Raw genomic sequence first — 19,390 nt, forward strand, 5'->3', positions numbered from 1 at the left:
GCACGAGAGGCGTCTTGGAGTATTGGAGAGAGGGCCTGGGATGGCAGGAATAATGACATCCATGCCCCAGCTCCCCCAGCTGCTATGCACTTCAGCCTGCTTCATCTTCCTCCTCCACAGCACTGATTGGCGTGACATAAGGTACACTCTTGCTGATCTGTTGACCTCCTACCCCCGAACAGTAAGTAAACTCCATGAGAACTCATGTTCTGTCTACTGCTGTAGCCCTGCTGCCTAGGACAATGGCTAGCACCAAGCGGGAGTTTAAGTGTTTGTGGAAGAAGCTTTGGAATGTATACAACCTATTAGACATTATCTCTTTTGTAAAGAATTTGGTTTATTCTGTGCCACTCAAGAGAGAAGGACTGTTAATTACTGCAGGTGAATGCTTACATTAGGGTGGCTAATATAAAGACCTGCCTCACAATTAATTCTAAAAATAGGAGATGAGAGAGGCCTCTTAAGGAAGGGTTTCAGACAGAGGCTGGAGGATTCCACCAGTCAGGGCACAGAAAGGCACCCCAGCTTGACCAAGGGTGCTGCTAAACATCATGCCAGGAACAAGACAGGCTCCACAACAAAGAACTACCCACCCACAACGTCAGCAGTGCCAGGGCCAAGATCTCTAGCCCGAGAAATACAATGAGAGCTTCGTGTATAATCTCAAATTCTGTAGTAGCTACATTTTAAAAAGTCAAAGCTAATTTTAGTAATTTATTTTATGTAACCCAGGATACCCAAAATATGAGCATTTCAACATATAATACATACCAAAAATGATATTTTATATTTTTCCATATTGTCTTTGAAATCCAGTGTGTATCCTTGTGTATCCTACACTTTTAGAGCACATCTCAATTAAGCTACTAAACAGTTAACATAAAATCTAGTCTTAACAAAGTTGTTTTTAATGGAAGAACAGTTTCTGCTTCATTTTACAATTCAACTTACGCTAATTAAAATTAAGTAAAAAATCAGGTCGCGTGCCATGGCTCATGCCTGTAATCCCAGCACTTTGGGAGGCTGAGGCAGGTGGATCACAAGGTCTGGAGTTCGAGACCAGCCTGGCCAAGATGGGGAAACCCTGTCTCTAATAAAAAATACAAAAATTAGCCAGGTGCAGTGGCAGGTGCCTGTAATCCCAGCTACTCGGGAGGCTGAGGCAGGAGAATCACTTGAACCTGGGAAGCGGAGGATGCAGTGAGCTGAGATTACGCCACTGCACTCCAGCCTGGGCGACAGAGCAAGACTCTGTCTCAAAAAAAAAAGCTAAAAAATCAGTTTCTCAGTCATACTAGCCAGATTTCAAGGGCCCAAAAGCCACTTGTGGCTAGTGGCAACTGTACTGAACAGAATGGATCTCTGTGATTACTTCTGAAAACAAAATGGTTGTATTGTTTCAAGAATAGGGTGGGGAACAAAAATCTGCCCAATTTTACAAGTCTAAAGTCAAGAACAGACAAAAAACAGTCCACAGTCTAATCATCAAGAAAATGCTAAATCTTCTGCAGTGTTATTTGAAGAAGCAGAGGGAGTAGAGAAGTTAAAAAAAAAAATTAGGTAGGAGCTTCAGTTAAAAAAAAAAAAAAATTGTGTTGCAAAGGATGTGTTTCCATATTTAAAACTTTCACTCCCTCTGCCAGGAAAAAAGGAAGAGAGAATTCCCAAATGATGTTGGATGGCAGTGTTACTCCAGGCAGAAACAAGAACAGATGAGAGCAGCGACCAGAATTTTCAGGCTGAAAGCACAGTTCAGTGATTCTCTCTCCGTGGAGTTTATCTGAGGGTCATTATCCAGTATTCTATGCTTCCTTTTTCTCTTCACGCAGAGAGAACGCACCCTGTACCAGGGACTGGCAGTGATATGTCCTGGTTCTATTTTCAACCATACAGATGACACTACGACTATCTAGACAACAGCACAATAACTGGTTTTTCAAGGAAGAGTCTCACAGTGGTTTCATCTATGTGATGCAAACAGCTCCGCTTGCTGGCACATCATTATTTCCCTGCTACGCAGCATTGTAGACAGACCCCAAAGAACCAAATTCATTTAAGAAGTGTTGACTAACAAATGCTGTGCTTGAATCCCCTTGTCCTGAAAAGTTGTGCAAGGTCAGGAGATAGCGATCTCCAAAATCTTTAAACGTTATTTGGATGGCAGAAATGACATGTTATTTGGGCCAGGTATGGTCGCTCATGCCTGTAATCCCAGCACTTTGGGAGGCTGAGGCAGACGGATCACTTGAGGTCAGGAGTTCGAGACCATCCTGGCCAACATGGTGAAACCCCGTCTCTACTAAAAATACAAAAATTAGCCAGGCATGGTGGCACATGCCTGTAATCCCAGCTACTTGGGAGGCTGAGGCAGGAGAATCACTTGAACCCAGGAGGCAGAGGTTGCAGTGAGCTGAGGCTGTGCTACTGCACTCCAACCTGGACAACAGAGCAAGACTCCATTTAAAAAAAAGAAAAAAGAAATTATATGTTATTTGGAAGCTGAGCCTCGCAAATTTACCTAACTGCACAGATCTCCCTTATCTACCCGCTGGACACCAAGCCCACCTCCTGCATCTGCTCTGTGGATTGCTAGGTTAAACACTCAACACTGTTTGCTCACAGAGGCCCTCTGAAAAGAAGAAAAAGATGATAACACAAAGGTAGGCAAAATTAAGCTTCACCTGGAATTGGCTGCCAGGTGTTTCATGCTTTGCAGGTTTGCCTCCTGATATTTCATGAGACACACATGAGCTCTTCTGGGTCTTGGGTATGTGCATGCATATTTTTACTGAGATATCCTTATACTTGGCAGGAGGTGGGGGAGGTGTCATCCCTTTCATGGAGGATATAAAAGAACCGTGGAATGGAAACCAGAGTTACAGCGCACACTCTTGCTACCACCCAACTGTGTAACCTGGGGCAAATCTTGCAAGTCGAAGCTACACAGCTGTACAATTCACCTTCTTCTGGCAGCTAGATCTGCACTAAGAAAAATGCCTAGGACAATTAAAGCTTCTTGGAAATGAAGGCTCAACTTCTTACCTACACGCCAGTTTTAAAGAATTTTTAAAATTATTTGTTATTTTTATAAAGCACAAACATACTAAGATAAAAACACTCATTGTCAGTGGTGACATCATCTGTCCACTAAATTATCTTCTCATACGTAGGCGCTCTTTGTGCATTATAGACATTTCATTCACCACCTGCATTACAGATAACTTATCCCAAGTGTAACACTGGCTGTGTGATTCTGTTTACGGTATGATTTGCTAAACCAAATCCACCTACCAGGGAAGGCTATATATGTTATTATCATAATCTACATGTGAAACATAAACGAACAGCTATCATTCAGTATTTTCCCAATGAACAAAATAAAAACAATTCATTATTAACAAGTATTCCAGAAAAAAAGGTAAATTTCTTAATTCACAATGTTTGGTAATCTTGACCTTAAATTTTTAGGAATTCAAGTTCTATGTCAAAACCAAAACAACACATACAATTAAAACAATCTTCTCGGGCATATACCAAATGGTAGTAAATACAAGTAAATTAGAGAGGGATGGAGTATATGGTTATTTTTCAAATTGAAAAATAAGTACTTTTTTTGGAGACAGAGTTTCGCTCTTTTTGCCCAGGCTGGTGTGTAATGGTGCGATCTCAGCTCACTGCAACCTCCACCTCCCGGGTTCAAGCGATTCTCCTGCTTCAGTCATCTGAGTAACTGGAATTACAGGCATGCACCACCATGTCCGGCTAATTTTGTATTTTTAGTAGAGATGGGGTTTCCCCATGTTAGCCAGGCTGATCTCGAATTCCTGACCTCAGGTGATCCACCCTCCATGGCCTCCCAAAGTGCTGGGATTACAGGCGTGAGCTACTGTGCTTGGCCAAAATATATTATTATATAACAAAGAAAACGACCTACAGATAAAGGACAAGCTAGACCTCTTCTCCTGCACCCTCCAACACCAACAGTAATAGCACAAGTGCTCCTTTCCACACCCCCTCTTCATACAAACAAGGGTATACAGATATGTGCATTTTTTTAATTGAAATATTACCCTAGGCCGGGCGCGGTGGCTCAAGCCTATAATTCCAGCACTTTGGGAGGCCGAGACGGGTGGATCACGAGGTCAGGAGATAGAGACCATCCTGGCTAACACAGTGAAACCCCGTCTCTACTAAAAAATACAAAAAACTAGCTGGGCGAGGTGGCGGGCGCCGGTAGTCCCAGCTACTTGGGAGGCTGAGGCAGGAGAATGGCGTGAACCCGGGAGGCGGAGCTTGCAGTGAGCAGAGATCCGGCCACTGCACTCCAGCCTGGGCGACAGAGTGAGACTCCGTCTCAAAAAAAAAAAAAAAAAGAAAAAAAGAAATATTACCCTATAGATCACATTGCTTTTTCATGAAATATCAAGGACACTCCCCTTCAAATCGACAGACACAGGTATATCTTTCTAATACCGTCAGGCACGTGTACATGTATGTGGTAGCATATCGCACACGCGGATTTTTAATGTCGTCTTTCCCTGTTTGTTCTTTTTGCTTGCCCCCTCACTCCTCCATCTCCACCACCACTCTACCACCCTATAATCCACGTTAAGAAGCTAGCATCTATTTTTCTGTGCTTTTCCACAAGTTCCCAAAGGGCCACATGTAGAGCGTGCATGTGTGCACACACAAAGGGGTATGCTGCCCTTAATATTCCAAATTAGGGTACTGATTATACACACTTCTCTATGGTCTGCTTTCCAATACTATGTGCAAATTTGTTGACGTCAAATGGTATACTAGTTATTTTAAGGAATGTATAATATGGCATAAGAATACTATGTATCAAAATATATTTTGTCATTCTCCATGAAAGGCATTTACCATTTCATTCTTTTGCTACAATAATGCAACAAAAATATTTCAATATATGATGCATTCTTATTTAAATCTGATGCCTTCATTTTAATGGGGCAGAGCACTGGGGTTAACATTGCTGGGCCAAGGAGTATCTCCATTTCACACATCCATAGATGCGGCCAGACTGCTTTCGGAGAAGCTTTTAACAATTTCGTATCTCACCAGCAGTCTATGAGCACTCTCTTCTTCCCACCAGCAAGATTTGGTGTTAACAGGTGTTCTTGTCCTTTTAGGTTTTGGGTCTGATTGCAGTAGTGATGCTACCTTGTTATTTTACTTTGCTTTTTCTTGACTATTAGTGGGTTAGAACATTTTTCATATGCTTAATGACCACCTGAATTCAAAGATGGTCAACTGCCTATTTATATCATCTATACTGCTGGATTTTGTTGTTGTTAAGAATTTGTTTTTGTATGTGATAGCTATTAATCTTTTGTCACCTAGATTGCACATAGTACCATCTGCAGGTTAACAAAAAACTTTTACAAACAAGTATGTCTCTTTTTTAAAACATAGATTCTGTGTTTTCTATCTTGGTGAAGGCTTCTCCCACCCTAAAGCTGTTTCTTTTTTTTTTTTTAACATGATGTTCCCATTCTCTAAATGATATGTATTTCTCTCTCTCAAGTCCATATCTCTACATAAAGATAGCTAGGTCTCTTTAAGGGGTGGGTCCTTGTTTGCTCACTTTGGGCCACTTGTGACTAAGATTCTCATGCCCTCTATGCCTTTCACAAACGGGGCCTGTGAAGTGGCCCTACTCCCTTTCTCCGAAGACAGAGGAGCTCTCTCTCCAACACTTCGCTTACTCGCAATTCCAGGAATCTTAATAGTTTATATTTTTATTTAGCTTCATTCCAGCTTCTATCTCTGTTCAAAAGACCCTTGATCATTGATTTGTATGTTTCAGGGAAGACAGAAAAAGTTCAGGCGTTTTTTTAAAAGCAACACTTTCACAAACGCTGTGACATCAAAATATCCCCAGGCTAGCTTTAAAGAGTTCTACTAAGATGAAGTGGATGAATACTAATGGCTAGCATTTAGTGAGAGTTTGCTCCAGTTTAGACTGTGTTAATCACTTAATGTGCATCACCTCATTTAATCCTCAAAGTAATCTTATTAGGCACTCTTATTAAATAACCTGTCCATGGTCATACATTGAATTAGTAGAACTGGATTCTTTAACTCCACAGCTGTCGCTCCTGGCTTTCAGAACTCTGACTGCGTGAACTTGAACATGTAACTAACCTATTCCAAACCTCGGTTTTTCTTAGAAAATGACAATACTAGTGTTTCATACGGCCATGGTGGAGTTCCCATGAAACGATGCATACAGAGAGTGTTTTTAAAACTTTTGGTCCCATTCATTCTGGTCTATAGACTCAATTTAATGGTAATATAACCAGCATTTTAAAAAATGAAATCAAATACATTTGGCAAGGGTAGGTACTGTTAATGAAAATTCTGTCCCAGCAATACACATACACCCCAGTGTGCATTATGTGGTCAAATATAATTTTATTTTAAATATGGAAATTGGTCAGTGATAGAAAACATTCAGCCCAGTACCTGGTAGGTAGAAAACCTTCAACGTGAAGTAGAGATTGATATTATTATTATTATTCTTAATTTGATTGATATTATTAATAATTATTAATAATTACAATAATTAATTATAATTAATTAATGAAAACTGTTTCATCTTCCTGAGCTGTTAAAGATTTAAAACTACTATGACTTTTTGGATGAAAAATTTACTAATTACAGTTTCAAAAGATGATCTAAAAATGGTTATTAAACAATTTTCATAACTATATTAAGGTTTTCACAGAGAAACAGGAATGACATTGTTTGTACTGCCCTGGGGAAAAGCAGAAAATGAAATGGTTTTCACCACTTGTGCTTCCTTCCCCTAGGAAGCCTTTTATGTTGTTGTTGTTTTGAGACAGTCTCGACCTGTCACCCAGGCTGGAGTGTAGTGGTGTGATCTTGGCTCACTGCAACCTCCACCTCCAGGGTTCAAGTGATTCTCCTGCCTCAGCCTCCCGCGTAGCTGGGACTACAGGCATGCGCCACCGCACCCGGCTAATTTTTGTACTTTTAGTAGAGATGGGGTTTTACCATGTTGGCCAGGCTGGTCTCGAACTCCTGACCTCAGACGGTACTCGTGCCTTGGCCTCCCGAAGTGCTGGGATTACAGGTGTGAGCCACCGCACCCAGATGGAAGGCTTTATACCTGGATGCTGAATGCCAGCCAATGGCTCTCACCTGGGACCAGATACAGGTATAAATGGAAGAGATTTTTCAAATTAATGAACTATCCCTTCCAAGAGCTTCTGGTTAGGAGGCTGCAGAATACTAAACAAAGAATCTTTAAGCAAAGACTGCGGTTAAGACATAATGAAGCAACTCGGGAGGGACTCTGACTTGGAAATGTCCCTTTCTTTTCTGCCGTTTAATAATTCATTGATATTCTTTGTTTTAATGTCATATGACCAGAGTGAAAGTGCTGGGACAACTCTGTCCAATTAACATTTTTCATTTAATTGAAATGATGAAAGAACACACTAATAAATCCCAAACTTAATTTTACTGCACCTTAAACATTCCATTGACATGATTAGATGGTACTAAAACTCATTCCCATCCAGATCCGAGGGTACGTCCTCTCCTAACCCATCTTTGGGAGAAGACTTCAAGCATGCTCCTCCATTCAGGCTTCTCTTCCGCACCCAGCCTTGGGGAATGATCTCAAACTCACCCATGATGTCAGCAATGGGATTTTAAAAGTAACTCCAAGGTTCTAATTTAGGACCATGAAATTGGCTAGTTTCATGCTCAGCTTAAATTTCACAATTCTTTATTTTCCCTACCTTCATGCATTCCCTCTGCTGTTTCTTACATATCTGCCACTCAGAGTGTAATCCTCCTCCCCTCCGAGACTCTGAGATTGCAGACTATGTCTTATTCTCCTCTGTGTCCTTCAGGGAACATAATATTTTGCATATGACAGGTGCTCAAAGTTTCAAAATAAATGATTTTACCTAATGTCTCAAGTTACGATGGAGCTGAAGAAAGAAAAACAGTGAAAAAATGATACAGATAAGTAAGCAATGAGGTATGAAGAACACAACCATCATTTTCTGTCTTGCTCTGTTGCCCAGGCTGGAGGCAGTGGTGTAATCTCGGCTCACTGCAACCTCCACTTTCCAGGTTCAAGCGATTCTCCTGCCTCAGCCTCCTGAGTAGCTGGGATTACAGGTGCCCACCATCATGCCTGGCTAATTTTTGTATTTTTAGTAGAGACGAGGTTTCGTCACGTTGGCCAGGCTGGTCTCGAACTCCTGACCTCAGGTGATCCGCCCGCCTTGGCCTCCCAAAGTGCTGGGATTACAGGCGTGAGCCACTGTGCCTGGCCTCTTATGTCACTTAATAGACTATTTTCAAAACTAACTTCTTTAACAAACATTTTCACTTGTGCTTAACAAGTAAGTATTTGTTACTAAGTATTATGTAGGAATCACAATTTTAGGTAGCAGAATATTGATCTGGATATTTAGAAAAGTGAAAAACAACTTAATTCTTACCTCTGATTCAAGATTAAAGAATGAGCTAAAAATCTAAGAAAACTATTCCACAGAGAAACAGATTTCAACACATCTGTAACTACAACATTGACAGTCTGTATGTATATATGTATATTGTTGTATGTGTGTTTTGCACTTGTGTGTGTATAACTATTTGCAGTTATTAGATACTTATCACCTGTCTTCTCAACTATCAGACTTCTTATCCTTTCCTCCACATCCTTCCTTCTGTCACCCAGGCTGGAGTGCAGTGGCACGATCTTGGCTCACTGTAACCTCTGCCTCCTGGGTTCAAGCGATTCTCGTGCCTCAGCCTCTGGAGTAGCTGGCACTACAAGCATGTGTCACAACACTGGCTACGTTTTGTATTTTTAGTACAGACAAGGTTTTGCCATGTTACCCAGGCTGGTCTCAAACTCCTGGCCTCAAGAAATCCACTCGCCTCAGCCTCCCAAAGTGCTGGGATTACAGGCATAAACCACTGCGCCCTGCCTACAAGTCCCAATTTAAATCTAATTTAATGACACGGCTTATATCTTTAATTTCTATTGCCCTGCTGAAGTTTACTGAACACTCAAAGCAAAATAGTCTTCCAAATTAGGAAGTCATTAGAGCTAAACTATAAAATAAATTTGAATTCACAAAAGTAATTAGATTTTAAAATTATGTTCGAGAGTAAATTACTGTAGTAATAAAAAGTCTTACTTCATTTTCACAAATGATGCATAATCTTGCTTGAAAAAAATCTTTACATGGTTCATCTGGGATAGAGCTCACAAGTCTATTCTTTAAACAATGGTTGAAAAACAAATGATGAGCAGAAAAGCCTAGCAATCTTACCACTGGATAAATATATTTTGACTTACAAGTCATTTGAAAAGTACCAAATTCCATTGTTAGAAATTTAACACTCATCCCTCCACCCCTTCTTTGTCCTGCTTGGGGCATAAGGAACCACACAGAATGCAACACATTCTCTCCATTTGAAAGGCTAAGAGTTTCCACACACACTGTTATTCACCTACCACCAATTTCTTGACAACATGCATAGTTGCTGCAGCAAAAGTACTTACTTAAACTCTTATTACCATTAGATTCCAAGCCCTGTTGAACCTGCAGTGAATGGTATAGAACCTGTAATACAGGTACTTAACACACATTGCTGAGATCAACTTTATGCCAGATGATTTTCTATTAGGGATCTAGAACAAGTAAATTGTCCCATGCACATTTACAAAAAGAAACAATTATTTCATAGTATCAACAACAAAAAAGGCTATTGTTTACTCTGAGGAATTAAAATGTTGCATCACAAAATTTCTGATGTGCTCTAAATACCTTTCATTCTTCTGTCATTCTCTTCGAAAGACACTGACAAAGTTGACTTCAAGAACACACCATTGGTGATACCAAAGAGCACCAGGGCAGTGGCTAAAAGTTTGGGTTGGCAACGATTACTGAGAGAGAACCCCCAGAGAGCACTAACATAATAGAAAAATTACAAAGTGGACTTCATTAAAATTAAACACTGTTCAAACAAAGAAGAAATTAAAGACTTCTGTTCGTGATTAAAGAAATGAAAGGGCAAGCTACCAACTAAGAGAAAATACCCATAACATGTGTATTTGATATAGGATTAGTATCCAGAATATATAAAGAATTACTACAAATCACTAATACAAAGACATACAAACAAATTTAAAATGGACAAAACTCCCAGACACGTCACGAAAACAATGGCTAAGAAAAACATGGACAAGCATTCAAAATCAGTAAGAAAATATAAATTAAAACCACACAACGAGACATCATGTCATACCTACAAAACACCAAATGTTGGTGAAGATGTGGAGCAACTAAAATTTTCACGTATTTCTGACTGCAGTGCAAAAGGGTACACATTCAGGAAATAGTACACTTACAAAGCTAAACACACATCTCCCCTATGACCCAAAATTCTACTCCTATATAGTGAAGAGAATGAAAACATGTCCGCAGAAAGGTATCTAGAAGAACATTTATAAAAGCTTTTTTGTTCATAACTCCAAACTGGAAAAAACCCAAATTCCATCAACAGGAGTATAGATAAGCTGAATTGTGGGATATTCAAACTAACATAGCATTCACTAATAAAAAGAAACAGGCAATGATATATACAATAGGAATGAAAGCCAAGACACGGTGTTGTGTGACTAAAGACACACTCAAGGAGTATGCGCTTGTGATTCATTTATAATGCAGTTCAAGATAAGACTAATCCATAGTGGCAGAAATCAGAGCAGTGGCTGTCTATGGAGAGCGGGGGGATTAACTGAAAGGGAGTCAGAGGGAACTTCCTGGAGTGATGGAAATGTTCCATCTTGACTGGGATGTTAGTTACATGGGTCTGTGCACCTGACAAAACTCACCAAATTTATATGCAAGATCTGTTATTTTCACTATATAAAAATTATACTGCAACCATGAAACAAACAAAAAGAAACTATAATGTAATATAACCTGTTGGTTTAGATTAGCATTTCTCAAACTTTTGGTCTTAAGATCAATTAAACTCTTAAAAATTATTGAAGACCCTGGGGCCAGGTACGGTGGCTCAGGCCTGTAATGCCAGCACTCAGTTCGAGACCAGCCTGGCCAACAACTAGAGATGGTGAAACCCCATCTCCACTAAAAATACAAAAATTAGCCGGGCGTGGTGGTGTGTGCCTGTAATCCCAACTACTTAGGAGGCTGAGGCAGGAGAATCACTTGAATCTGGGAGGTGGAGGTTGCCAAAATCGTGAGCAGTGAGCCAAAATCGTGCCACTGCACTCCAGCCTGGGTGATGGAGTGAGACTCCATCTCAAAAACAAAACAAAACAAAACAAAAAACAAAAAAACCCTTATTGAAGACCCCCAAAGAGTTTTTCTTTCACTTTCATTTCTCTCTCCTTTTCTTTTTTTTTTTTTTCTTGAGACAGGGTCTTACTTCGTCACCCAGGCTGGAATACAGTGGTATGATCACGACTCACTTGCAGCCTTGGCCTCCCAGGCTCAAGCAATCCTCCTGCTTCAGCCTCCCGAGTAGCTGGGACTACGGGCAAGTGCCACCATACTCAGCTACATTTTCTTTCTTTTTTGGTAGCAATGGGGTCTCCCTATGTTACCCAGGAGAGTCTCAAATTCCTGGACTCAAGTGATCCTCCCACCTAGGCCTTTCAAAGTGCTGGGATTACAGGCTTGAGCCACCGTATCTGGTCTAGTTTTCTTTTAATGTGGATTTTATCTATTGTTATTTACCAAATTTTTTAAAAGCTGAAAATAGTTTCTTATTAATTCATTTAATAAAAGTAAAAGTGATATGTTAACCTAAATAACTGTTTTTTGTTTTTTTTTTGAGATGCAGTCTTGGTCTGTCTCCCAGGCTGGAGTGCAATGGCGTGATCTTGGCTCCCTGCAACCTCCGCCTCCCAGGTTCAAGTGATTCTCCTGCCTCAGCTTCCTAAGTAGTTGGGATTACAGGCACTCGCCACCACACCCAGCTAATTTTTTGTATTTTTAGTAGAGACAGGGTTTCATCAGGTTGGCCATGCTGGTCTCAAACTCCTGACCTCAGGTAATCCGCCTGCCTCGGCCTCCCAAAGTGCTGGGATTATAGGCGTGAGCCACCGCACCCAGCCCTAAATAACATTTTAATAGAAAAAGACTGTATTTTCCAAAACAAAAATAACTTAGAAGAGTAGCACTGTTTTACATTATTGCAATCTTTTAAATGTCTGGATTAAGAAAGGATAACTGCATTCTCATAACTGTTTCTGCATTCAGTCTGCAATTTCTTATATCAAGTAGTCTAGAAACTTCATTATAAACATTTAAGTGAATGATAGGAAAAAGGCACATTTTTAGTAATATAACGAAAACTGCTGTAACTTTGTCGTCCCCTGAAAGAGCCTTGGGGACCCCCACTCCCCACCACAAGAGTCCAAAATCTTCACTTTCTAGAACCACTGGCAAAGACAGTCAGCAAAAGGGCTTTCCCTTTTCCCAGTACGGATTTAAGAAACTTTGGAACAACGCAGTTTAAAAAAAAAAAAAAAAATTCCTGCCCGGTGCAGTGTCTCATGCCTGTAATCCTAGCACTTCGAGAGGTTGAGGTAGGTAGATCACTTGAGGTTAGGAGTTCAAGACCAGCCTGGCCAACATGGTGAAACCTTGTCTCTACTAAAATACAAAAATTGGCTGGGTGTGGTGGCGTATGCTTATAATCCCAGCTACTCGGGAGATTGAGCCATTGCACTTCAGCCTGGGCAACAGAGCGAAACTCCATCTCAGAAAAAAGAAAAAAAATCAATTCATTCAACAAATATTGACTACATTTCAACTACTATAAGGTTTTAAGGATATTAGGAAGCTGGATAAATAAAATATCGAGGAATGTTTATAGTTGAGATACTTCTGTTTCAAAATGTTATTTCATTTCTGGAATCTGCTTCAGAAACTTTTTTTTTTTTTGAGACGTAGTCTTGCTCTGTCACCAGGCTGGAGTGCAGTGGCGTGATCTCGGCTCACTGCAACCTCCACCTCCTGGATTCAAGTGATTCTCCTGCCTCAGCCTCCTGAGTAGCTGGGACTAAAGGCATGCACCACCACACCTGGCTAATTTTTTTTTTTTTTTAAGCACAGATGGGGTTTCACCATGTTGGCCAGGATGGTCTCAATCTCCTGACCTCCTGATCCACCCACCTCAGCCTCCCAAGGAGCTGGGATTCCAGGCGTGAGCCACTGTGAGCGGCATTCAAAAACTTTCAAACTCTGGCACTTCTGCTAAGTGGGCTTAAAAATATTTGAAATAAATAAGATAGTTTGAAACAAATGTGACCTTATTTTAATAAGATAGAATTCAAAAATTTCAACCAACACATTCATCTTTAGTAGTTCACCTGACTGCCTAAAAGTTCGATATGATTTTTCACATTCTCTTAACATTTAAATCTGAGAGCAAATACTGGGTTTTAGTCACACAACTCTCAGAATCTCACCCTAAGTTGATACAATTTGATTTTATCACAATGAAAATGATGCCCGCAAACAAGGGAGAAAATGTTTGCCCTCCAGAGGTGATAAGATTTATTCCACAGTCTTAAAAATACTATTATTTCTCAGTTGTGTACTATTAATTATAACTTTAGTTGTAGGCAGGGCGCGGTGGCTCACGCCTGTAATCCCAGCACTTTGGGAGGCCAAGGCAGGTGGATCACGAGGTCAGGAGATTGAGACCATCCTGGCTAACACGGTGAAACGTCGTCTCTACTAAAAATACAAAAAACTAGCCGGGCGAGGTGGCGGGCGCCTGTAGTCCCAGCTACTCAGGAGGCTGAGGCAGGAGAATGGCGTGAACCCGGGAGGCGGAGCTTGCAGTGAGCCGAGATCGCACCACTGCACTCCAGCCTGGGCGACTGAGCAAGACTCTGTCTCAAAAAAAAAAAAAACTTTAGTTGTAATGTATATGAAGATTCAAGACCTTCAAAGTTATATTTGAAATACTTGATAAGTTTAATATACATAAATCAATAGAAAGTATCTAAAATTTACCTATACAATTAAATTCCTGAAATTTGCCTATCCCCATTTCAACAGAAGCAGAATTGAGGCTGGTCTTAAAGAGGCCAATCACTTAAAACTCTTCCTGCACGACTGTTATTATAATGCACCCTGTACCTAGTTTCACGTTCGAATTCAGACAAATACAGCCATCACAAAGTTCTCTCTGCATATCTAGAATGCCATTCTGAAGCCTAGTATAAAGGAGCACCATATCTTACAGCTTAGTCAGAGATGAGTGTGACTCAACAGCTGGGTATTTAACCTGCTGTTAGACCTCTCCAACTAAAATTAGCCTAGCATCTTAGAAGCAGGTCAGTACAAGTCTAAGACAAGAGCTCTAAGACTAGTCATATACCATTTTTAGTTACAAATCTTTAAAAAAATCCAATGACTTGGTTTCCTATTTTAAGTTTAATAATTTGATGTGGCCGGGCACAGTGGCTCACGCCTGTAATCCGAGCACTTTGGGAGGCCAAGGCAGGCGGATCACCTGAGCTCAGAAGTTGGAGACCAGCCTGGGCAACATAGTGAAATCCTGTCTCTACTAAAAATACAAAAAAATTAGCCGGGTGTGGTGGCGGGAGCCTGTAATCCCAGAAATCCCAGTTACTCAGAAGTTCAATGGCTTGAACCCAGGAGGCAGAGGTTGCAGTGAGCCAAGATTACACCACTGCACTCCAGGCTGGATGACAGAGTGGAACTGTCTCAAAATGATGATAATAATAATAATAATAATAATAATAATAATAAAATCTGACGTAATTATCTGATATTACTATTTAATTTTGCTAATATTTCCATAACTTAAGATTCTTTTTCATTTTTGATCTTTTAGATTACTTATCTATAGTCTATGATTGCCACTTAACAAATCTGGCTCTACACAATAAAAAGGTTAGGGTGCTCTTGTTTTACAAGAGGTTTTACTTGTTTTGACTTTAATAAGTTAAAATCATATGTACACAATTTTAAAGTGATTTTCACAATGGATTTCTAAAATTTAGAATTCGTTGTCAAGCTTCAAGAATGCAGTACATTTTCTGTTTCTCAGTTTATTACCATAACTGAATTAACAGGAATGCTTACAGAATCTTCACATTTGAAAGCAAAAAGGAACTGATGAAAAATTATCTCTGAACCAGGCTTCTAGTTGACTAAGATGATGTCATTTTAGGCAGCTGGATTGCCTTACTATAGGCCTGCTTCACAGTGTTCAGCACAGTCCTGAGGAAGGAACGATGAAACAGAAAGGCCGACCTTAACCTAGGGACAAAGTCACTATTCTTTGCTCACCTTTATCTCTAAGAATAACTTAGATTTCATGCAACGAGTGCTGGAACAGATGGATGCGAAGTCATTGAAATTAAGTGAAAAGTGAGAGTAGATCATGGTCATTAGGACCAAAAGGAAATGGTCTGAACAACAGAGAGATTAATGCAATACATGGTGAATAGTGCACAGATCAGAGCTAACTACTGTCATTCCTAAAGGATTAACTAGGACTCCTGCAGTGTGGAGCTCTCCAAGGAGCAGAGAGGCTTCAAGGCGGTGAGCATACATCTTCTACTAACATCTCTCCACATTCCAAAAAGGATCCAAAGCTGTCTTATTACTGGTAATTTTGTTGTTTGGGGAGGGGAAAGAAGCCCATCCTGACTGTAATAGAAACCTCCTGGGCTCTCTATTGAGAAAGGTTCTGTCTCAGAACTTGAACCCCTCCAGCTGGATTAGGAGGCTGGTGGTAGCAGTAGGCGGTTTGGTGAGACCTCGAGTTCTCTACTAGAATGTAGGTTTGAACTTTTGATAAAAATTGTTGATCTTTGAATGTAAGTCTGGAGCAAGGCTGTTTTTAATGGGCTGTATGTTATCTGGAACACTGCAGACAAGGATTTCTGATCACCGAAACAAGGGTTTGGGGAAAACAGTGCAAAAAATACTTCACAACAAGAGAAGACAAAAAAGGAAGCAGAGATGGACTGAATAACAGAAATGCCCTTCTGCAAATATGACTGTGTTGCTTTTCATGGCTCTGAACTTTCCAGACTAACTTCCTTTCAAACCACACCTACTTTTTCAGAATAAATATAACAATTTGTTTGTGCTTTGCTTTAGCTATTTCCACAGCCTGATTTAACTTCGTTTGTAAATGATCTGAGATGCTTTTGATTGCTTACCATCAGAGGGATAGAATTTCTAGGAAGGGAGTTGAGTTTCTGGTTCCTTCCTGCTCTGTGATAATAACACATAATATCTCCAGGGTTCTCTGACATGTATGTTATTTTCCCATCTGTTCCCTTTTGGATTGCTCTAAGCATAGTAAAATACCTGTACTGCATAGGATTGCATTCTTCCCCTTTCCTAAAGTAGGTTTTTTTCCTGCTGAGAAAGATTACACTTTATCCTAAAACATACAATCAGATCTGAAATTTACTATGGTAAAATGGGCAATTTATGCTAAATTTCAAATTCTGGCTGAACACTGTGCTGTATCAACATGATACAACAGCAGATTATAGCCCAGACAATGAGAACATACCACATTTTATGCAATCAATGTGTTTTGAAGAGTTGTGTATAAACCAAATTTTTCTGAAGATTCTAAAGCACAAGGCAAACCAACCAACCAACCTTTAAAGGATCTATGTGGTTTTTAAAACAATCACTTCCTTAATTTATTTACTTTGCAATTTATTATTATATATGGTGTTTTCTGAAAGAGGAAAATTCCTCCTAAGCTACCAAGCAAAGCAAATAATACCAAAGAACTCTGTGTCCCCTGAGGCGATTTTCTCCTTTAGGCAAAATTTAGATTGGCACAGCTCCAAAGGAAAACAGATACTTCAGTGTATTTGTAGAGACCAAATCCCTTAAGTCACCAGAAGTCAAGACACCCAATCTATGATTTATTAGAAGATGTGGGCAGAATAAACAGGGTAAGGCAGACCATTAAAAGGCTATGTTACTGTGAAAGGTATTTCCTAGGCACTCAAAATCTTGTGTTCATGTGTGTTGGGAGTGGCAGGGTTGGGAAGAGGGTATATCTTTGGATAAATAGATCGAGATGTCAAGCAAGAATATACATTTTAATAAATATTTAACTGCCTCTTTCTGTTGACATTCTGAGGATTGTGTCTATAAAGTAAACTTGAAATAGAAATTGGATATTTACCTAAGATATTGAAAAAGTCTAGGGATCAAAAGGAGAAAATAATGAGACTTCTGAATGGTGAAAGCAGTATCAAGGGGCCCAGGAATAAATAACAGAGCTTACGGCCTCTCTTCACCTCTTGTTTACATTTGACAATGTAACTTTACAACCAGCTTTGTGGAGAACAGACACACCTGTGTATTCTCAATAAAATGAAAAACCCGCCGAGTGAGGTGGCTCACACCTGTAATCCCAGCACTTTGGGAGGCCAAGGCGGGCGGATTGCCTGAGCTCAGGAGTTCAAGACCAGCCTGGGCAACACAGTGAAACCCTGTAACCCCAGCTACTTGGGAGGCTGAGGCAGGAGAATTGCTTGAACCCAGGAGGCAGAGGTTACAGTGAGCCGAGATTACACCACTGCACTCCAGCCCTGGCGACAGAGCAAGACTGTGTCTCCAAAAAAAAAAGAAAGAAAGAAAAACCATGTTCGTGGATTTTAAAAATATGGGCAATTTTTCTTATTTCACATTTACCAATAGAAAACAATGTTATTCTAAGATCAGTACTTTCATTTCAGCTACCTCTTTCTTCAATTCCAGTTTCAAGGGACAATATAAACTTCCAAAACTCAAAGTCTTTTCATATAAATTAAAAAGAAGGACAAAAACCATTTTATTTACCCATTTTTGCTTAGGGTTCATTGGCTATTTTGTTTTTTAAAAAGGGGAGGAAAGGTTTCAGCTCTCTTCGAGCAGTAAGACTACAAACAACGGTCAATACAGTAGCAATGAACATCCTTACCACTCAGATTGTTATTTCTAAATATTATTTCCCACTAAAATGAAATATGGCTCCTTAGAGAAACAGCTGACTCTATGTCTGGGGCAGGAAACAAACGATGTAAGCCTGAAACATTTTTTTCTTATCAGAAAGCAAGGCAGCTATCAAAGACAGTGAAGTTACTGCCTATAAAAATTACAACTAAAAAAAAAAAAAAAAATTACCAAAGAAACCAACAAAGGTCTTGTCAGATGGACACAGAAGCCAACCCAGAGGGGCTTACTCTGACCAAAGAGGGGGAAAGATACTGTAATAGATTTAAACAAATCCAATCCCTGGGCTCACATATCACCTTTGTAGGATGCTAGGAAACCAACATATAGATCATTTTGTAAGGAGGTACTAGGAAGTTCTTTATTTCTTGAGACGAGTTTTGCTCTTTTTGTTTTCTTTTTTGAGACAGAGTCTTGCTCTGTCGCTCAGGCTGGAGTGCAGTGGTGTGATCTCAGCTCACAGCAACCTCCACTTCATGAGTTCAAGCAATTCTCCTGCCTCAGCCTAGTTGAGCATAGTTGAGATTACAGGCACCCACCACCACGCCCAGCTAATTTTTGCATTTTTAGTAGAGACGGAGTTTCACCATGTTGGCCAACTGGTCTCAAACTCCTGGCTGGCCTCAAGTGATACACTTGCCTCTCCCTCCCAAAGTGCTGGGATTACAGGTGTGAGCCACTGTACCCGGTCAGAAGCTCTTCTTTATAGATTTTCACCTAATAAATGTAGGAATGACAGAATTGAAAGACTACTGTTTTGTAGCACCTAAAGAAATAAGGATGAAGACAATGATCAACAACTAAACCACTAGGTGAAAGATGGTCAGGCAACTTTATAATGGATGTGTCAGATTGTCAATGACTAAACCCAAGAATCAATCTCAACATCACAGAAAGAAGAGAATCAGTGAGCAGATGCTGTCTGACTGATGTCATAGGAAGTACCTGTGGTTTGTGTGCCTATGAATTTTGTGCTAAAAAACTGAAACATAAATCTGGCCACACTTCTGTAAATAACCATCAGTCCACAGGAAATTCAGGAGTAGAAGAACATGTGGAATGATACCCCAGGAATACAACCGGAAATATCCAGATGGTAGAGTACTCTACAGAACAAATGACCAGGTTCCTTGAAAAATAAATGGCAAGAAAAAAATGGGGGAGGGAAGAGGAAATCCAGAGTAAAATGACTTAAGAGACATATAAAACAAAGGCAGTATGTAGAACTTTGGGATCCAATTACTAAACACCATTTTGGATCCAATTACTAAATGACATTTACAAGACAATCGAGAAAATGTGAATACGAACTAAACACT

The 19,390-nt window shown here is 40.0% G+C and overlaps 1 protein-coding gene across 11 annotated transcripts in view; it reads right to left on the minus strand.

Moving 5' to 3' along the window:
• The window catches only part of OSBPL1A (oxysterol binding protein like 1A), a 247,289-nt gene that overhangs the window by 36,975 nt on the left and 190,924 nt on the right, over nucleotides 1-19,390 (minus strand). The gene's annotated exons all lie outside the window — the stretch shown is intronic.

This window comes from Papio anubis, chromosome 19 (genome assembly GCF_008728515.1).
Source record: "Papio anubis isolate 15944 chromosome 19, Panubis1.0, whole genome shotgun sequence".
Lineage (NCBI taxonomy): Eukaryota > Metazoa > Chordata > Mammalia > Primates > Cercopithecidae > Papio > Papio anubis.